General features: G+C 35.7%; 1 protein-coding gene across 28 annotated transcripts in view; it reads left to right on the plus strand.

Annotated features, from left to right (window-relative positions):
• R3HDM2 (R3H domain containing 2) overlaps positions 1 to 22,801 on the plus strand; it is a 134,979-nt gene that overhangs the window by 57,925 nt on the left and 54,253 nt on the right. The window contains exon 1 of one of the 28 annotated variants that reach the window (XM_019742326.2): positions 15,680 to 15,779. The exons of 24 other annotated variants lie outside the window; for them this stretch is intronic. The gene's annotated coding sequence lies outside the window, so the exon portion shown is untranslated. Of the gene's footprint in view, positions 1 to 15,679; positions 15,780 to 16,549; positions 16,574 to 22,801 lie in introns of those variants that run through there. 3 more of the 28 variants (XM_074325521.1, XM_074325529.1, XM_019742327.2) reach the window with 3 other exon arrangements.

Here is a 22,801-nt window from a genome sequence, read left to right on the forward strand (position 1 = left end):
TAGTCCTTAAACAATTGGATAACCATTGTAAAGGAGGGAAAATCTTTTCTACTCTTCTAGGTTCTCAGCTGGATCTGTGTAACAAAAGACATTAACAAGAAAAAAAAGTTTATTAATGTGTATCTCATATACACATAGGAGAAACTCATGGATGAGTAACTCAAAAATTTGGTTAGAACTTAGGTTTATATAGCTAGCATCTTAACAAAGGAACAATAAATTTTTAGAGAAGTGATAATATAAAGGAAAAAAATCCTCAGTCTAGTGATGGCCAATTGTGGGAAGGCAAATAGTTGTGAAACTAATGATAAATGCTAGTTAGTAAAGTTTGTGGTGTAGTGTCCTTTGGTGCCATCTCCAGGGTGATAAGGGTTATTTGTGATTAGCTTTTGTCCTTCCTGATAAAGAGGGGAGGACACCTTTGTAAATTTATGTCCTGCTTTTTGGCAAGTAGAGGGACAGCTTTTCTTGTATCTGCTTCTCAATTTCCTTCTGCTCAAAATAATCCTCACGCTAAAGTGCATATTTTGGGGTGGCAAATTCTATCCTTCACCACATTAAAAATACAATAACAGCAAAAGAACCCTCTAACATTACACCATCAAAAAATTAACTTAAAATGGATCATAGACTTACATGTAAGGCTAAAATGATTTAAGTTCTAGAAGAAAACATCTGAGAAAATCATTGTAATCATAGATTAAGCAAAGATTTCATTAGCTGAACATGAAAAGTACAAATTGGTAGTCACAATATAGCCATGGGGATATGAAATACAGTATGGGGAATATAATCAATAATGTTATAAAGATTATGTAGGGTGCCAGGTGGTACTGGACTTACCGGGGATCACTTCATGGACTGTGTGGCTACCTGATCACGGCACTATACACCTGAGGCCGAAGTAGAATAGTGTTGAATGTCAACTATAATTAAATATATACACAGGGGTGCCAAAAAAATGTACACACATTTTAAGAAAGGAAAACAACTATTAAAATTGTAATAATATATACCGATAACAAAAGATGAATACAAGTCACATTTGACTTCTGCAATTACAAGAGGTGCTCAAAGTGGTTACCATCAGCATTCAGACACTTCTGATTATGGCAAACTACTGCGTGAGCAACATTGACCAAAGTATCCACTTCTATATGTTTTTTGGCACCCCCAGTGTGTATGTGTGTGTGTGCGAGTGTGTGTAGTCATGGGATGTAAAGTATAGCATAGGAAATATAATCAATGGTGTAACAGCTATATACGATGTCGGAGGTGTAGTAGATTGGGGGGATTATCACTTTGTGAGGGGTGTAAATGTCTAACTATTACGTTGCTTTGTATACCTGAAACTAATTTTAAAAAAAAACAGTATAAAAGAAAAACAGTAAGTTTGATTTTATAAAAATAAAATTTCTCTTAAAAATACAGTAGAGAAAATGAAAAGACAAGTCATCGAGTAGCAGAAAATAAGTTTAAGTAAAACTTGTGTATAGGATATATGAAGAGCTCATAATTCAACAATAAAACAACCTAATTTAAAAGTGGATAAGACACTTCGCTAAAGAAGATACGGGATTGGCAAATAAACACATGAAAACATGTTCATCGTTAGTCAGAGAGAAATACAAATTAAAACTATAAGATGCCACTACACAACTATTAGCATGGCTGACCTTCAAAAATGTGACCAAATCAAATGTTGGATGTGGAGCAACTGGAACTCTTAGATGTTAATGATAGGAATGTATTATACAGCCACTTTTGACTTTTTAAATTATGCATATATAACAACACAGCCATTCTGCCTTTGAAGTGAATCCATATGTCTACATCAAGACTTGCATATCAGTGTTTATACCAGCTCTATTTATACAAGTTAAAAATTGTAAACAACTCATATTATTCAAAAGATAAGTATATAAATTGTGGTTTATTATACGGTGGGACACTGCTCAACAATAAAAATGAACTGGTATTGATATACCAGTATGTGATATTGTAAAAGCTATTAATTTAAAAAATTGTTTACAGTCTTTTGGATGTGACATGGTGTTTCTTCATCTTAATTTGCATTTACCTCGTTACTAGTAGAAGATAAGCTTCATTACTTTTATTATTGGCCTTTTGGTTTTCTACTTGTGAGTCTTTGCCAGCTTTTCTAAAATTTGTCTTTTTCTATTTGGCTTACATGTATATACACTGAGTACCAATTAATTGTCATATATGTTTGTTTCAAAAAATTTTTTTCAATCTATAGCTTTTAATTGTTTATGTTTTTTTAATAATACAGAAGTTAAAAATTTTAAAGTCATCAAATATTACAATCTTTTTTTCCTGGTTTTTGCTTCTTCTGATTCTTATTTAAGAAATCCTTCCTTATGCGGAGGTCATAAAGATTCTTGTATATTTGCTTCTGGAAGTTTTAAGAATTTGCTTTTCATATGTAGGTTTTTAGTCCACCTGGAATTTATGTTTGTGTGTGGTGTGAATAGAACTCTAATTTTTTTCTATATGGATAACTATTTGCCCCAACCCATTTGTTACTCAATATTAATTTTGCCTCCTCTAATTTTGCCTTGAAGTCTTTTTGATATGTTGTTCTGTCTGTTCTAGGATCTCTCTATTTTTCCATTGGTCTGCTCAATTTCCACATGTCTTAATTATTATATAAGAAGTCTGTACCTCATAGGGCGGATCTCTTACTTGTTTATCTTATTCAAACAACAGTGACTCTTTTTTGTTGGAATTGCATTGAATCTGTATATTAACATGGAAGGAACTGGCTTCTTTGAGTAGTTAGCTAGAGGTATGGTCTGTAACTCCCTTTGTATGGGTTTTTTATTTCTTCAGTAGCGTTTTATAACTTTTTCATTAAAGATCTTTTGTTAGATTTGTTCCTAGGTAGTATTGATTGTAATTGTGTATGGGTTCCCTTTTTCTGTTCTTAGAATATAGATACATTGTTAATTTTAGTACTTTGATCTTCATTTCAGCTGAGTTCTTTTTAATGCTAAATGGTTAGTCCTTAGATTTTCTTGGATTCTACTACACACATTGCTAAATTTAGGACAGTTTTGTCTAATTCTTATACCTCTTAATTTTTTGTGTCTTACTGCTTTCATCTAATTCAGTATTCAATAGAGACAGTGATGGTGGCTGCTTTATATCATTCTTGACTCTAATGCATGTTCTTTCCTGTTAAGCTCAGTAATAATACTAGGTGTAACTTACTAAGTTGCATACTTTGTGCCAGGTACTATATGAGCAATTTGTTTCTAATTTTTGTATTATCTTGCAAGGAGGTACAATTATCCCCATTTTATAGGTGAAGTTCAAAAAGGTAGAGTAGTTTGCCAGTTACATGATTAGTGAGTAAAAAGCCTATAAATTAGTCACAGTTAGTCCTGTGCTTTACCTTGAGGAAAATTTTTCAGTGACAAGTAGAGAGTCTTGCTAAAACGAATTACTAACATTTTCTTTATGAATTCTCCATCTGCTATTTGCTATAGAAACAGCACATATTCCCTCAATACTTACTATTCATGGTCCTTAGTTATTGCTTCCTTTTAAGTCTTGATATTAATGGACACTTGTTCTTTAGTCTTAATTATGACTTAATTCAGAGTATGTCTTATTACATGTGCATATTTTCCTTGTCAGAATCACCAGCGGCTCCCTGTTCTACATCTCTTTTTTTTGTTTTTGTTCTTTGAACATTTGATGTAGTTTTATTTGCCATCCAAATGTGGGAAAAGTCTTGAAAATTTTCCTAAAGCCTCACTCTCTTCACTCATGTAAACTTTCTTTCCAAAATTTTTCTTATGGAAGATTTAAACATAAATACAATAGGGAATAGTCTAATGAACCACCATGAATCCAGTACTCAGTTTCAACACAGTCGATACATACGAGTACTTTTGCTGTTATTGAAGTTGGAATATTTTAAAGCAAATGCCCACATGTCATTTCACCTGTAAATAATTCAGGATGCATTTATAACTAATAAGGACTTTTTAAAACTAACCACCATGCCATTTTATATTTCACAAAATTAACAATAATACTTAATGTCATTTAATACCCAGTTCGTGTTTTGTTTTCCTCCGCTGTCTCCAAGGTATCTTCTTATAATTGTGTGAATATGGGTCCTAACAAGGTCCGTACATTTAAACTTCTTTTTAGTTGAACAAACTGGGAACCAGAGAGTCCCTTAGTGTTTATTTGGGGATGCTGTGGTTGAATTTTGTGTGTGTGTGATGCGATCTAGAAGAGCTAGAGGGCTTATACTAGAATTGTGATACTGCCCGTTTTGCCCGTACTGCCCAAGTCAAACTTACTGACTTGCTTTGCTCACAATTATGAGGATCTAAACATCCTATTTCTGTGACCCAGTAAATAGCTAAGATTCTTAGTTAACCCTAAGTCCAGTTTTGAAGATTTTGTTTTGTTGTAAAGCTCACATTTATACTAAGCTGGAGGGACCTAAACATTTCCAATTACCTATTTTCCTCATCAGGGTCATCTATTAGCTCATGTAGGTCAGTACAAGAATGAGTATTTTTAAAATAATCGGATTATAGAATCAGTGCATGGTTATTAAAAACATTTTATAAAATTCAGTGAGCAAAACTATATAGAGGAGAAAATAAATATCCCCTGTAATCTCACTCCTAAGAGACAGATACTTGTTATATATTTGTAATCCGTTATCTTTTCATAGATATTTATTTATAGTTAATACCATAATGTATACATAGTTTTACATAAGATTTTTTCTGGACTATCATATATATTGCCCTTGTTAAAAAAATTATGAATACATCATGAGAATGACTTTATAATATTCATTTGAATTTGTTATTTATTATGATTCCTATTGTTAATTTCTAGATTTTTCTCATAAATAATGCTTGTGAATATTCTATACAAAAGTTCTATATATTTTTGATTATTGAATAATGAGATTTCAATGTAAAACATTTAAAATACTTAGTGCTTTTACTGTAGAAAATACTCAAAAAGATTTTGGCAAATGCATCTTGCTTTTATCGTTTAATATGATCTGGAGGTCTTAACATACTCCATATGGATTTAGCTAATGATCTTTTAAGAGCTTAACTTTGTGGCGGAGCATTAGCATTCAAATATATCGCAGTCTGTCCCATCTTATGAAAACCTCTTGTGATCCTCTCCCTGCTCCAGCTACCACCTCATTTCTCTTCACAACAAAATTATTTGAAAGAGTTGTTTGTTCTTGCTATCACCAATTTCTGTCCTCCTTTCTCTCCTGAACCCACTCCACTTAGGCTTTCACCACCACTACGACTGTATTCCAAAATCCAGTATCAGTTGTAAGTTCTCATCTCATTTGACCTAAACATTTGACATTGTTTATCGCCCTTTCCTTGAAATGCTTTCTCACTTGGCTTCCAAAACATCACTTTCCTTTCTCACTGGCCATTCTTTCTTAGTCTCCTTTGCTGATTCTCCTGACCTTTTTTTTTTTTTTAATGAAAAATTTCAAAACTACAAAGTAAATATTACATTAACATCCCCCAATGTATACTTCAATAATCAACATTCTACTAATTTTTAAAAAAATAAATTTTATTGGGGAATATTGGGAAACAGTGTATTTCTCCAGGGCCCATAAATTCCAAGTCATTTTCCTTCAATCTAGTTGTGGAGGGCGCAGCTCAGCTCCAAGTCTTTAGTTGCAGGGGGCTCAGCCCACCATTCCATGCGGGAATTGAACCAGCAACCTTGTTGTTGAGAGCTCATGCGCTAACCGACTGAGCCATCATGGCCCCTCTGGAAGCTCACTGGAAGCTTGTTGTCTTCAATCTAGTTGTGGAGGGCGCAACTCACTGGCCCATGTGGGAATCGAACCCACACACCTGGTGTTCAGAGCCAGCGCTCTAACCAACTGAGCCATCCGGCCACCCCAACATTCTACTATTCTTGTTTAATCTGTACCTACATCCATTACTTACCCTCATTATTATTTTTCTTATTTTTAAAAGTCAGATGAGGTGTAATTTACATAGAGGAATATTTGCCCTTTTTAAGTGAACAGTTCTATAAATTTTGACAAACATATAGTCTAATAACTACCACCACAATATTTCTGTTATTTTAAATGGTTCCCTTTTGCCCTTTATAGTTGGTCCCTTTCCTTCACCCCAGATCCTGGCAATCACTGATCTGTTTACTATCCCTATAATTTTGACTTTTCCAGAATGTCATGTAAATAGAATCACACAGTAGGTAATGTTTTGATACAGACTTTCACTCAACATAATGTCTTTGAGATTCATCCAATTTGTTGCATACGTCAGTTCATTCTGTAGACTTTCATTGTATGAATGTACCACTGTTTATCCATTGACTCACTGTAGAATATTTAAATCAACAAACAAGTGTTGGCAAGGATGTAGAGGAAAGGGAACCCTTGTGCACTGTTGGTGGGAATGCAAATTGGTGCAGCCACTATGGAAAACAGTATGGAGGTTCCTCAAAAAATTAAAAATAGACCTACCTTATGACCCAGCAATTCCACTCCTGGGTATTTATCCAAAGAAATCCAAAACATTAATGTGAAAAGATATATGCACCCCTATGTTGATTGCAGCGCTATCCACAATAGCCACGATATGGAAACAACTGAAATGCCCATCAATAGACACCTGGATAAAGAAATTGTGGCACATTTATACAATGGAGTATTACTCTGCTATAAAAAAGAATGAAATCTTACCACGTGCAACAACATGGATGGACCTAGAGGGTACTATGCTAAGTGAAATAAGTCAGACTGAGAAAGACAAATACCTACCATATAATCTTACTTATATTTGGAATTTAAAGAACAGAATAAACGAGCAAACAGAACAGAAATAGACTAAAAGATACATAGAAAAAACTGATGGATGCTAGATGGGGGGGGGTTGCAGGATAGGGGAGAAGATGAAGGGATTAGAAAGTACAAATTGGTAGTCACAAATTAGTCACAGGGATGAGAAATACAGTATGGGGAATGTAATCTGTAATGTAAAGAATATGTAGGGTGCCAGATGGGCATGGACTTACCAAGGGGATCACTCTATAGACTGTGTAGATGCCTGGCCACTAATGGACTTGGTTGGGGGTGGGGTTATCACTTTGTGAGGGGTGTAAATGTCTAATCATTATGTTGTTTTGTAAACCTGAAATCTTTTAATAATCAAAGTTAAAAGAATATTTAGGTTGTTTCGTTTTTGTTTTTGTTTTTGCAATTATGAATAGAGCAGCTATAAACATTTTTGTACAGGTTTTATATGAAAGTAAGTTCATTTCTCTAGGGTAAATAACTAGGAGTGGTGGGATTGCTGGGTCATCTGATAAGTGTATTTTAACTTTATAAGAAACTACCAAACATATTCAAGAGTGGCTATACCAGTGTATGAGAGGTCCAATGTATGAAAGTTCCATTTGCTCCATATCTTCACTATGATTATCAGTATTTTATATTTAAGTCCTTTGCCCATTTTTTTATTGGGTTATTTTTTATCATTGAGTTGTTCTGGGTTTTTTTTTTTTATCATTGATTTTTGAGAGTTATTTATATATTCTGGATACAAGTCATTTGTTGAGTACATAATTTGCATATATTTTCTTCCGTCTACTAGTTTGTCTTTATCTTAGCAGTGTTTTGCAGAACAAGTTTTTAATTTTGATAAAGCCCAACTTGTCAATTTTTTTTCTTTAATGGATTGTGCTTTTGGTATCTTAAGAACTCTTTGCCTAATCCTGGGTCACAAATATTTACTCCTTTATTTTCTTCTAAACATTTTATAGTTTTACATTAGATCAGCAGTCCATTTTGAGTTAATTTTTCTGTTGATACTAATTTATTTTTCCCTTTGGATGTCCAGTGATTTCTATACCATTTGTTAAACAGACTGTCCATTCTTCATTAAATTGCTTTTCACTTTTGTAAAAAATCAGCTGATATATTTATATGAGTCTGTTTCTAGACTCTCTTTTTCTGTTCAATTGATCTGTGTCCTTTCTCTTCACCAATTCTGTACCGTCTTGAGTACTGTAACTTTATAGTAAGTCTTAAAATTGGGTACTATGAACCTACAACTTTAGCCTTCAAAATTGTTTTGGTTATTTTGCTTCTTTGCCTTTCCATATAAATATTAGAATTATTTTGTCTGTATCTACAAAAAAAAAAAAAAAAAAAAACCCTACTGGGAGTTTGAATGGAATTGTACTAAATCTGTAGATCAAATTAGGAAGAACTGACATGTTTACTAATATGTTGAGTCTTCCAGTCCAGGAAAACAGTATGTCTCTCCATCTATTTAGGTCTTTGGTTTCTTTCTTCAGTGTCGTGTAGTTTTCTGTATACAGTTTCTGTACATATTTTGTTAAGTGTGTACCAGGTATTTAATTTTGACGCAGCAATCATAAATGGTATTATTTAATTTTTGGTTTTGGGGTCGACCCGGTGGCTCAGGCGGTTAGAGCTCCATGCTCCTAACTCCAAAGGTTGCCGGTTCGATTCCCACATGGGCCAGTGGGCTCTCAACCACAAGGTTGCCAGTTCAATTCCTCAAGTCCCTCAGGTGATGGTGGGCTCCACCCCCTGCAACTAAGATTGAACACGGCACCTTGAGCTGAGCTGCCGCTGAGCTCCCAGATGGCTCAGTTGGTTGGAGCGCATCCTCTCAAGCACAAGGTTGCTGGTTCAACTCCCACAAGGGATGGTGGGCTGTGCCCCCTGCAACTAGAAACGGCAACTGGACCTGGAGCTGAGCTGCGCCCTCCACAACTAAGACTGAAAGGACAACCACTTGACTTGGAAAAAAGGCCTGGAAGTACACACTGTTCCCCAATAAAGTCCTGTTCCCTTGCCCCAATAAAACCTTTAAAAAAAATTTTTTTTGTTTTTAAGTTATTCATTGCTAGTATATGGAAATTTGATTGATTAGGCAGTGTTGACTTTATGTCCTATGATCTTGCGAAACATATTTACTAGTTCTAGGAGGTTTTGTGTGTGTGGTGTGTATGTATGTTCCTTGGTATTTTATATATACACGATTATATTGTTTGTGAAGAGGATCAGTTTTTATTTCTTCCTTGGCAATGCCTTTTATTTCTTTTTCTTGGCTTTTTGTACTGACTGGGACTTGCACTATGATGTTGAATCGTAATGATGACAGTGGACAACCTGGCCTTGTTTTTGATCTTAGAGGGGAAGGCATCAGTCTGTAGGTTTGTTATAGTTGTCCTTTATCAGACTAAGGGAATTTTTTTCTGTTCCTAGTTTATTGAGAGTTTTTATTATGAGTGAATGTTGAATTTTGTTCAATGCTTTTTCTGCAACAGTTGAAATGATCATGTGGTTTTTTCTTCTCAATATGGTGGATTACATTACTTTTGAAAAATTGAACCAGCTTTGCATTCTCAGGACGTAATCCACTTGGTTGTAATGCATTATCTTATTTATATATCAGTGGATTTGATTTGCTAATATGTTGTTGAGATTCACACCTTTGTGAGGATATTGGTCTATAGTTTTCTTGTAATATCTTTGCCTGGTTTGGGTATCAGGGTAATGTTGGCCTCATAAAATTAGTTGGGAAGTGTTTCCTTCTCTTCTGTTTTCTGAAGAGATTATATAGAATTGGTACTATTTCTTTTGGAAATGTGTGCTAAAATTTACCAGAGAAAATATCTTGGCCTGTAGATTTATTTAATAGTTACATTACAGGATTATTCAAGTTATCTAATTCAGCTAGGGTGATTTGAACATTTGTGTTTTTTAAGGAAGGTGGACTCTTTCAACTAAGTAGTTGAATTTATGTGTTTAAAATTGTGTGTAATACACCTGTATTGTCTTTTTAATGTCTGCGGGATCTGTAATGATTTTTTTTTCATTTGTGTTATTATGTGTGTTTTCTCTCTTCTTTGTCAGTCTTGCTAAAGATTTGTCAATTTTATTGGTCTTTTTAAAGAACTAGCTTTTGGTTTCATTGATTTTATTTTGTTTTCAATTTCATTGATTTCTGTTTTTTATTATTATCTTCATTCTGATTAGTTTGAGTTTATTTTGTTCTTTTATTAGTTTCTCAAGGTAGAAAGTTAGGTTATAAGAGATCTTTCTGCTTATATTAGTCAGCTTGGGTTATCATAACAAAATAACAAGGACTGGGTGGCTTAAACAACACAAAATTATTTCTGACTTCTGGAGGCTGGGAAGTCCAAGATCAAGATGTCAGCACTGCATTCTGAGGCCTCTTCTTTTGCATTGTAGGCAGCTGCCCTCTAACTGTGTGTTCATATCACCTCTTGTGCATGCTGGGGGAGAGAGAAAGAGCAAACTCTTCAGTGTCTCTTATAAGGAAACTAATCCTGTCGGATCAGGGCTCCATCTGTATGACCTTTAACTTTAATTATTTCTGTAGAGGCCCCATTCCAAATAAAGACATACTGGGTTAGAACTTCAACATATGAATTTTGGAGGGACACAGGTATTTAGTACCTGACACTACTTTTCTAATACAAGAATTTAGTGCTACATAAATATTTCCCCTTCTTTGTTCAGTTCAAAATGTTTTCCAGTTACCCTTGAGATGACCTCTTTGACCAATGGAATTTTTAGAAGTATATTGTTTAGTTTCCAAGTGTTTGGAGATTTTTATGTTACATTTTTGTTACTGATTTCTAGTTTAATTCCGTTATGGTCACAGGACATACTTTGTATTATTTCAGTTGTTCTAAATTTGTGAGGGTTGTTTTATGACTCCATATATGTGGCTATCTTGGTGTATGTTCCAGGAGCACTTAAAAAGAATGTGTATTCTGTTTGTACTTGGAGTGTTCTATAAATGTCAATTAGATTCTATTGTTTGATGATATTGTTCAGTTCTACATTCTTGCTAATTTTTGGTCTAATGGGACTATCTGTTCCTGAAAGAGGGGTGTTGATATATCCAACTATATTTGACTATTTGTCTATTTTTCCTTTCGCTTCTCAATTATTGCTTTGTGTATTTTGAAACTCTGTTATTAGGTGTATAGACATTTAGAATTGTTGTCATCTTGATGAATTGTCCCTTTTACCATTATGTAGTGTTCTTCTTTATCCCTGGTAATTCCTTTGCTCTGAAGTCTACTTTGTCTAATATTAATATAACCATTCCAGCTTTTTTCTGGTTAGCATTTGTATAATGTATCTTTTAAAAATAGACTTTAGTATTCAGAACAGTGTTAGGTTTACAGAAAAATGGAGCAGAAATTACAGAGTTCCCATATCCCACTCTCCCCGAATACACATATTGTAAACATTTTGCATTAGTGTGGTACATTTTGCATTAGTGTGATGCAAATTGATGAATCAGTATTGATATGTTATTATTAACTAAAGTCCATAATTTATGTTAGGTTTCACTCTTTGTGTTGTACAATTCTGTGGGTTTTAACAAATGTATATCATGTATCCACTATTAAAGTAGTATACAGAATAGTTTATTCTGTTTGCTTTTAACCTGCTTACATCATTATATTTGAAATGAGTTTCTAATTTATTTGGACAGTCTCTGTCTTTTAATTGGTATTTTTGATTGTTTACATTTAATGTAGTTATTGTTATGTTTAGATTTAGGACTACCATCTTATTTGTTTTTTCTTTGTTCTTCCTATTTTTTAATCCTCTGATGATTCCATGATTCCCTTTCCCTGCCTTTGAGTCATTTGAACATTTTGTAGTATTTTAATTATTTAAATTTATTTGTTAGGTTTTCACTTTATCTTTTTATATAGTTTTTTATTAGTTGCTCTAGGGAACTTGATCTCTCTGTTCACGCACGCACACACATACATATGTGTGTGTGTATATATATATATACACACATATATATGTATATATATCTAACTTTTAATGGTCTACTTAGAATTAAGATTTTGCCATTCTAGGGGGAATGTTAAAATATTACCACCACATAGGTTCCTTTCCTATCCCCCTTAATGTTCTGATTGTCTTATCTATTACATTTACGTACATACATTGAAAACTCCATGATATAATCTTACAATTTTTTCTTTCAAATCTATTTTCAAGAACTCAGTTGGGGAAGAATAGTCTATTACATGTAACCAGATATTTAGCATTTGTATTTTCCTTCCTTCATTCCTAGTATTCCAAGTTTAGTTGTATTATTTCCCATATTTTTGAACTTTCTTTGGCCATTGTTTTAGAGGAGGTCTGCTGGCAATGAATTCTCTTAGTTTTCCATCATCCAAGAATGGCTTAATGTCATCTTCATTCCTGAGGGATATTTTCTCTGGTTATAGACTTCTCTGTTTATAGTTCTTTCTTTTTAGCACTTTAAAAATACTCTACTTCCTTCTAGTCTTCATAGTTTCTGATGAGAAATATGAAGTCATTTAAATCAGTGTTCCCTTAATTAGTAATGCATCATTTTTCTCTGGTTGCTTTAAAAATTTTTTATTTGTCTTTAGTTTTTAGCTGTTAGATTATTATTAATTCAGGAATAGATTTTGTTGTGTTTATCCTGTTTGGGGATTGCTGAACTTCTTGATGCTATCGGTTTATGCCTTTTGCCAAATTCATGAAATTTTTAGCCATTATTTCTTCAAATATTTTACCACATTCTTTCTCCCCTCCTGGGACACTGATGGCCTTCAAATATTAGAGTTTTTGGTATTGTCCTCTGGGTTCTTTTTATTTTTTATTTTTTAAAGATTTTATTGGGGAAGGGGAACAGGACTTTATTGGGGAACAGTGTGTACTTCCAGGCCTTTTTTCCAAGTCAAGTTGTTGTCCTTTCAATCTCAGTTGTGGAGGGTGCTGTTCAGCTTCAAGTTGTTGTTCCTTCAGTCTTAGTTGTGGAGGGTGCTGTTCAGCTTCAAGATATTGTTCTTTCAGTCTTAGTTGTGGAGGGCGCAGCTCAGCTCCAGGTCCAGCTGCTGTTTTTCTAGTTCCAGGGGGCACAGCCCACCATCCCTTGCAGGAGTCAACCGGCAACCTTGTGGTTGAGAGGATGCGCTCCAACCAACTGAGCCATCTGGGAGCTCAGCTGCAGCTCAGCTCAAGGTGCCGTGTTCAATTTTAGTTGAAGGGGGCGCTGCCCACCATCCCTTGCGGGAGTCGAGGAATTGAACTGGCAACCTTGTGGTTGAGAGCCTGCGCTCCAACCAACTGAGCCATCTGGGAGGCAGCTGAGCTCAAGGTGCCGTATTCAACCTTAGTTGCAGGGGGCGCTGCCCACCATCCCTTGCGGGACTCCAGGAGTTGAACTGGCAACCTTGTGGTTGAGAGCCCACTGGCCCATGTGGGAATCGAACCAGCAGCCTTCGGCATTAAGAGCATGGAGCTCCAACCGCCTGAGCCACCAGGCTGGCCCCTGTCCTCTGGGTTCTTGATGATTGGTTCTTTATTGGCCCCCCAATAATCTTTTTTCTCTTTATTGTTCATATTTGATGCTGATGCATATTTGATATTTCTGTTGAAATTTGATCTGTCTTCAAAATTATGTGTCTTCAGTTCGAATTTGATATGTCTTCAAATTCACTGATTCTCCTGTCATTTCTATTCTGCTATTGAACCCACCAAGTAAATGTTTATATTTTGGCTGTTATATTTTTCAGTTCTAAAATTTCCATCTGGTTCTTTTTTCTATCCTCTATTTCTTTTCTGAGATATTCTATCTTTCCATTAGTTTCAGAAGTGTTTTTCCTTATTTGTTGGAACATTTTTATAAGTTATTTTAATACCTGTCAAGATAATTCCTACATCTGTATCATCTCAATGTTGTATCTGTTCATCTTTCCCTATATAAATTGAGATTATCTTGGTTCTTTATATGCCAAGTAATTTTGGATTGTATTATGGAAATTTTGAATATTATATTACAAGGGTCTGGGGCTTGTTTAAATGCTACGGTGAATATTTTATTTTAGCAGACACTTGAGCTGGGTGGGTTCAGCTTGCAAGTTCTGTCCAGCCTTCAGCCGATGGTAATTCCGAAGTCATTTCAGTTTTCTAAACTTTCGCAGTACTATTTAGATCTGCTTTGCATGTTTACTACCCATTAATTCATGTAGGACTTGCCCAGTGGTTATTCTCATAGTCAGAGTGACTTTATTGTTAGGAGATACATACTGTATTATTTCAGGTGTGAAGGTCATTATGAGGACATCTCAAATAGTTCTGAAAACAATTATACACACGTACATACATACATACGTGCTAAATCTGTATATGAACTACGTGACAATTTTTGCATATTTTCTGTATGTTAAATATTTCTCCAAAATTTGGAGGCAAATAAGAAATACAGGTTAAAAAAATGCCATTCCTCTGCTTAAAAACTCCCAGTGGCCTATCATCTTGCTAAGTGTAAAAGCCAGATTCCTTTCAGTGGTCTGTTTGGCCCTTTAAATAAATAAGCCTTCTCACCTTCTAATGGCTTCTCAGCTCATTCAGAGTAAAAGCCAGAATCCTCTCTTTTTTTCTTCTTCTGCATAACCCTTCATGAATATGTCTCATGTCTAGAATATATCATAGTGTCTGGCCCATAGTAAGAACACAAGCATACAACAAACACATGCTTTAATGAATGACTAGTTGTCTTTGTGACAGGTCTTACTGTTTTCCTGGACCCTGCTACCGTATGTTACTTTGTGCTATTACAGACCTTGCACCACCTATAATGTCCGTTTCTTGCTGTAACAATAGAGATTATTACTACCTTTCTTTAGGCTCTTAAAATTAGGGCCTAAGGTCATTTGAGTCTTATGTCCCAGAGCCACACATCCTTTTAAGAACTATTTACTCTTCTTTGCTGGTATCCTTTCTACCACTTTATTTTAATCTGTTTATCCTCATCCCGATCCTTATACTGTGTTCCTATCCTTTTCCATCAGTTCTATCAGTAAGGTACCTTTGCCGTTTTCTTATTCCCCCATTTTATAGCCAAAGTCTTTTTCCCGTCCTTTTGGGAACAGATATGGGAGGAGGAACACGTAGCTACAAGTATCCTATGTTGCCTACTTCTTCCCCAAAATGAAAAGTGATTTTACTAAATAAAGCTCACTAGAAAGAAAATTATCTGTAACTAGGTTTGGTCTTAGTTTGTAAAGTTGCCTAAAAGCAACATTCCAGTAGCTTTTAGGCAAAGACCATTTCTCTGGTCTCAGTTATTTTGCAGGTGAGAAAAAGGCAAAGTAAATTTAAAAGTGAACTTTTAATTAAATACACATGCCCAACTCATTATTCTTTAATAAGACTCTATTTTGGCATCTCAACTTATGCAGCAGGAAAGAGCTGCTGCTGTGTCTTTAAAAGCTATCCTCAGAGCATTGTGGAGGCAGGCATGTCACTGAAGTGCTTGAATGGGAGAGGAGGTGCGTGTGTGTGGGGGGGGGTTCTTGCAGCGTGTGTGCATGTGTGTGTGAGTGTGCGCGCGCACACGCGAATGTGACTGTTGGCAGAGCTCTAGGTGACATCCCTCTGAACAGCTGGGCCGTGGTCTGCTTCAGCACTGCTTGTCAGAGCAATTAGCTTGCTGGAGACGCAGCCTCCAGGATCAGTAGCGTTTCATTCAAGGGTGAAGGGGGCTGGAGGGGACTGTGGGCGGGGAGGAAGAGGCACAGGTTTCCCAGAAGGAATTTCTTCCGGCAAAATTCCGGCAGAACAGATTCTTACAATGAGGTCTCCATTAATAATGTGAGCTTGCTGTTGGTTTAAGTGCAGATCCATCTGGGTGAGTTTCAGAACATTTTCTTTCTTTATATAAAGTCCTTCAACTCCACCGCCTGGGGAGGGAAGCAGCTAGAAAAATAGATTATCTTTTTGTATCTTGGCCAATTTAACACACGAGGGAAATTAGAGAAATTTTCATGTATTAAGTTTTGTGAGGGTGTTGTGGGCATTTTTGTATGATATTTTTTATCTTTAAAATATTTTTTAAATTAGGTTTGCTGGAACTTTTACTGTATATTCAGATTCTGCCTCTTTCATGGTATTTCAAGTGATGCTTCATTCAGATTTAGCTTCTGAGAACAGTGGTGATTTCTGTTCTCTTTAGTGATGCTGTTGACGCACATTGCAGGAAGCAGGGAATCCCCTATAAATATCCTTCACTGTGTCATTCCATAGCTATCCACACCCAGCTGGTGAATATGTCTCTCTCATGTCTTTATGTAACTGTCCCTTAGTCTTTAAATGTGATAAGATGAAATAATGTTGCTTTTGCTGTGTCGAGGAAGCTTTTTTGATTCTGAACGTCTTAGGAGGAATTTGTTCAGCCTTTTTATCGAAACATGCCTTTTGATGTGTTGAGGTTGTCATAAGAATTTTCCTGTGGGTTTACTGCTTATTTTGGATTACTTGTTTATTTCCTATAATTGGCTTGTTTTTGTTTGCTGGCCTTGGTTTCTAAAGAGTGCAGAGATGGGATTCCCTCTGCCTCCTGTGACGTAGTGATTTTGTTTGCAGTCTTTTTCTTCTGAAAGGGAGGGGACAAATTGAAAGAAGAAGAAAAATCCATCAGAAGCGGTGCGTTCTTCCATCTTTGCCTTGATGATAAGTGGGTGCACTAAACAGAGCTGCAGCCAAAGTGGGGTGTTGTTAATGCTAAGGATGCTGTCGTGTTTGTTGGTTTTGTTTTAGAATGGGGCCAAAGTTAGAATTGCTGAAGCAGAGTGCCTGAATTAACCCTATGTGTCTTACTGCTAATGAATTTTACCTAATTGCTTTTTCTAAATATGGAATGGAAATGTCTCATAAGCAGGTTTCTGGAACTTATCATCCATGAATAATTCTAGCTTGAGTTATAGAATTTGGAATTTTTCTACCTTATTTGCACTGGTCCTGAGCATGCAGTTTGTTCGCTGTTTTCTCAGACCTCAAAAATAGGTGGTTACATAAATTCCTTGCCACTGGAGTTAAGAGTAAAACTCTCATTTTGAATGTATGGAGCTAAAGCAAAGGTTTAGGAAGAAACGGTTAGATATACTCCTAGATGTGAACTTATCTTTTTGGATTAAGTGCTTGGGTGTCCAGGTCCTTTTTATGCAACTCCATTTTAATACCACTGATCTGTGGAGGGCTGCCTGCAAAGGTCAGTGTGAAAAATTCAATAGGCTAGAGCCTAGGAAAATTTAAGGTTTGCTTATCTTTGGATGTATTTGGATAGCATATGTGGAAAATTATCTTTAAGAATTTGCTGGTTTATTTTTTATCCTGATAGTCTTTTCTGTTCTATGCTTCCATTTATTCTAAGTTATATATGTGAAGTAAAAAAAGTAATGTCTGCTTTTCAGCTTACATTATGCAGTCCTATTTTTTATGATGATTCAATTATATTAATATTTATTACAGCCATAAATACTTCAAACTAACAAAATTCTAATTTTATTTAGAAAGAAGTGGGGGAAGCAGGAAAGGAAGATAATCCTAGGATAAACCAAGAGCATTCCAGAAGAATTAACCTATTACAAACTTGCCCGAGACTGGAGCTGTAAGGGTTAAGAGGAATTCCACTGCATCCATGCATCTTAGTATTGCAGCAAATATGTAGATAATTTCTTGCTAGCTTTTCAGGAAACCCCTGTGGTGGACAACCCTCATTAATCGTTGCTGGGAGACTGCTCTGACGTCACTGGGAGCGGTTCTCTTGTCTGCATTGAGGACAAGAATAGCCTTTGAGGGGGAAGAAAATGGCTGTGAAATTAAAAGATGGTTTTTGTTAACTTGGTTTTTCTTCCATTTGGGAGTGAATGAGTTAGACCTAAAGTCTTTCTTAAATGTTTCAATCATTAGCAATGGAAATAGTATTTAGAAGTCTTTTTATTTCAACTGAAGGTACCTTCTTTTTTAATCTTTGTTTTCTAACCAAGGTTTTGAAAGGTTACAGAAAAAAACTGATGGAGAAGATTTGTTTCTTTTTATCCTTCCTTTTTTCCACTTTTTTTAATTAAAGGAGGAGGAAAAGCTCAAGAACTGCTTTTGCAAAAAGTGTTTAACATCACCCTGTTTGGGATATTTAAAAATGTGAAATATGTTGGAAGAACTTTTTGGCGAAATTGACAATGACTATTTCTGTGCCTGAAAATTACTGTATGTACTTCTCTCCCATGTTCTCCTCTCATAACCCACCCACACCCACTGCTATATAGCCTGTTAGGAGCTTGTTTTTTGGAAAAACATAGTGGCTAAATGCTTGGACTCTGATTTAGGCTGCCTGAGTTCAAATCCCACCTATGCCACTTGCTGGTTCTGTGACCTTGGACAAATTACTTAACCTTTCCATTTCTTCATATGTTGAACGTATGAAATGAAGGTAATGATAGTATCCATCTCCTAGGGTTGTTTTAAGGATTAAAAGAGTTAATACATGTAAAGCCTTTAACATAGTTCCTGGTCATCTTAAAGGCTTACTTATCATTAGCCATTATTAATATTTAGAAATTAAACAGGGATATACCATTTATATCTTCAGGTCACCCATAATTTTTGAGGAAGTCAGGAGAGATTTTCAAGCCATGTAGGATATTGACTTTTAAAAATAAATATAAGTATAATCTAAATATTTAAGATTAAAATTGACACAATTGGTTCTTTTGGTGTTTTTTTCCTAATTTGATGTTTATAAGTCAAATTGGAAAACAAATTCCCTCAGATTAACAGCTCTCCATTTCTTTCTTTGGCCACCATTGATCTTTTGACTTCTATAGATGATGGCTGATCTTTTTTTTTTTTCTACTATTGATTCTGAGCTACTTTAAAATCTTAGGACATACTTACCCATTGTCTACCTTTGAAACTTTTTCTCCTCTGCTTTTCTCTGTGTGAGTTGGTGTGGTGTTCTTCCTCCGTGTATTTGTGAGACTAAGATTTACATGAAGTACTATGTTTAAAAACTCCTTAAAATCTAGCTTTTAAACATTTGGAATCTTAAATAGACTAAATGTCAAAACACAAACAAATACTAAAATATGGAATAGCTCCATGCCCTTTTACCTTCTTTTAATTTCATACTAAAGATTTAGAGTATTACTCTTCTGTGTGTTTTGAGGACTCACCTTTTGGATGACTTCAAGGTACCCTGACAAGAGCTGGTAAGGTGTGCAACATTCGTGGCAAAGAGAATACCAACCTGTGTAGCGTTTTATCCTTTCCTCCCTATGAAGTATCTTAGGCCAGTGAATCTTAAGGAGTACAGGGTACATATCTTCTCTGGTGGAATCTATGGGGAAGGAGAGTTAATATTATTAAAAAGGGGCATGAGTTGAAGAAAAAAAGTGAGGAGCGCTTCCTGGGTGAATGTCCTTCAAGTCCAGGCACTTTCATGGGCGGTGCTAAGTGAACCAGATGAGAAACACTATAATTAGATAGTGTGACTGTCCTTGTTTCTATCAACTGGAGTGAACTAAGGGGGAATTTTTTTTATCTCCAAAACTATAGAATGTATTTATCCTAGGGAGGTGATGAGAAATGTAAATGAAGATTTAAATACAAAGATACTCATCACAGCATTATTTTATTAAATAGTCAATAACAGGGAAATAATTATGGTACATGTATGTTATTAGACAGCTCTTAAAATGACTGTTAAAAATAATAATGGGAAAATGGTCACAGTTTAGTAGTAGTAAAAAGCATAGTATAAAAATATTCTATATAATGTAAATTACATAAAAATTATTGGACATGGAAACATATCTAATATGGATAACAATTTCATACAAATATAGAAACAAAATTTAGAAAAATATATCTCAAAACATTACTGTTATTAAAAGAATTATCTCTGAGTTACAGATTATGGGTGATTTTTCTTTTCTTCTAATACTTGTATTATTTTCTGTAAATATAAAGAAGCCTATAGTAATTTTCTAATCATAGAACAAGAATAAAAATATTTTAAATCCTTACTGTTATTATCTGAAAGTAAATTTTCAGATTATGTTATGGTGAGTGTGTGTGTGTGTGTGTGTGTGTGTGTATGTATGATAATTTGTATAAATTCCCGAGCATAGTGTTTGGAACACAGTAAACGTTCGATAAATGATTGCTGCTGCTGCTGCTGCTGCTGCTATTGCTATTATTTGAGGAAAATAGCCTCCTATGATCAGAGCCTCGGGCTTTCACATTGAGAAGCAACATCACTGAGAAAATATCCTATTCGTGCAGTGTCTTGTCCTTCTGAGATCAATAAGTATGCTGTCCCTTTATATGTATAATACTGGTGCAAGATCTTTAAGAAAAGAGAAAAGGTTATAGGACCAGAGTGAAATGTTTTGTTTTTCTCTTATGAACATATAGAGAGGAAACTGATGTAGAGAGGGGCCTAGTAGTGATTTCTGTGCGGTCACTTTTGTTTTAGCTTTGATATAATTTATGGCTCCCACTACAAGTTATTTTTACCCCCTTTATGGGTTGTCTCCTTAAGAATTCTTGGGAGATTTGAAATAGTGTAACAGAAAGGGTTTTCTCTGTTCTAGGAAATTTCTGGTACTCTGTCTATTGCTTCTCATGTTAGTCTGCCCTTATGGATTGGGCCCCTTGGAACTCAGTGCTCACAAGAGATGTAGACGTCCATCTACTTCGGACTTGTTAAAAACTAAGATGTGTATATAGGAAATTACATTCATCATGTGAAAAATATACTGAAAATATACATGTCAGTGGCTGTTTTTACTGGGAAGTAGTGTCAGATATTCTTAACACTTGACTGTTTCACTATATTCACTATATTCACTAATTCACTATAATTCTTAATATGTGTGTTGTACAATAAATACATGTTTAGTAAATAGTCGTAGAAAGAATGACTGTAATCTTTATTTACTTTTTTATTTTTTTATTTTCAATTATGTTACCAAACCAAAGTCTGTGTGCCTGATGGCCAAAACTAAAAATGTCAGATTTGGAGTAAGGAAAGGTTTATCGATTGAATAGGCACCAACCAAAAAGATGGGAGACCTAATGGTGCCTCAACTCCATCTTGCCCTCTGGACTAGGTTAAGGGTTTTAAGGGGCTGGGGGTAACACAGGTATGCAGAAGTGCTGGTGGGCAAGTTTTAATTAGAGGACCTTGGAACTTGGCCATTTATGGAAAAGGGGGGTTAACACTGGGTCTTCCTGGACAGTGGACCCTTGGCTTCTGAAAGAGTTTTGGTGTTCAAGTTCCAGTTATGTCCTGGTCCTTTGTGTGCCGGGGTGGGGTTGGGCGAGACTTTGGCTCCAGGTGCCAGTGGAGGCCAAAGTTCTGTCCTCTGCGCATCTCCTCTGTGCACGGGCATCTCCTCTGTGCACGGGCATCTCCTCTGTGCATGCTTCAGCTGTGTGACCCACAGCCCTGGTCTGCCCCTGAAAAACCATTCAGCAGCTCATCAAACAAGATAGGACCATTGGAGCTGGCTCTGCGGTTACAGTTACAATTGACATTCAGTATTATATTAGTTTCAGGAGTACAGCATAGTGGTTAGACATTTATTTAACTTAAGAAGTGATCCCCCCATAAGTCTAGCACCCCCTGACACCATGCATAGTTCACAGTATTATTGACTGTATGCCCTATGCGTACTTTGCATCCCCGTGACTATTTTGTAACTGCCACTTGGTGCTTCCTCCTCCCTTCCTTTCTCCAGCCAGCCTCCCAGTCCCCTGCCTGCAGCCAGGGCGTTTGTGCCTGAGACCATTTTCTCTTCTATAATGCACAATAATGTGAATGTACTTAATGCCACTGAACTGTAGACTTAAAAATGATGAAAATGGTCATTTTTATGTAATATGTATTTTACCACAATTAAAACAAAAAATATGATAATATGAGCCAGATGAAAATGTACAATTTCCAAGCTAATTTTAACCCTAACCTCTCAGATTCTACTTCTCAGCCTTCACTTACCACCATGTACCAGAAGGTGGGGACAAAAGTAGCTTGTTGCAGCCAGAGATATTAAGTCAGTTACTGATGAAAAGCATGCCAGAAAGGGGGGAATACCTTATAATACATCAGGTGGATTATAGAATGTTAATGACCACATTGGGGAGAATGATGAGTCTTTTTCTGTCTAGTCTCCTCATCTAGTTTGTAATTACCGTGTTTCCTCTGCTTCAAGGAGGCCTGCACTGAGAGAGAAGGACTGGGGGCATGTGGTATGTGAAGAACAAATGTATAATTTCCTTATTTGGACATGGCAATCTTTTTTTCTCTAAGCATAATGGGGAGGGGAGTATAGAGAAGAGGACAGACATAGAATTCCAAGGACTGTAAGAGCTGACTGTGATTTGAGAATATAGAGAATAAAAGCCTGATATCTGTGAGTTTTAATGTTGATTTTAACATTTCAAAAAAAAGTTATGGGAAACAAAGGTTAGCTCTATATATTATGGCATGGGAAGCTTCAATATTGTGATTTTAGCTGGGCAGCACTCCCCTTATAGTAATCCCTCAATTTGTCCTGGTGTTAGTTTTTTTGCAGTTCAAGGATTAAATTAAACAAGAGGAAATCTTCAGAGTTTTGGGGATCCCTTGTTGTTTGCATAGATTCATTGTCATTGCTATTGACTTTTTTCCCCCCGCTATTCATTTTTAGTATATCAGAAGGACAGCATTTCTTATTTGTCTGTAGAGATATTCTTTGACAGTGTTTGCAGCAGTTTCTGTGAAAAATGCTTTATTTTTAAATTTAAAGGGGGGGGCAAGGGGCATCTCATCTTGTAGCTCTTAGTGATAGAGCCTGTTGCTATGGAGTCCTGGTTCAGATTGGCTGA

Source organism: Rhinolophus sinicus, linkage group LG02 (genome assembly GCF_036562045.2).
Source record: "Rhinolophus sinicus isolate RSC01 linkage group LG02, ASM3656204v1, whole genome shotgun sequence".
Taxonomy (NCBI): Eukaryota; Metazoa; Chordata; class Mammalia; order Chiroptera; family Rhinolophidae; genus Rhinolophus; species Rhinolophus sinicus.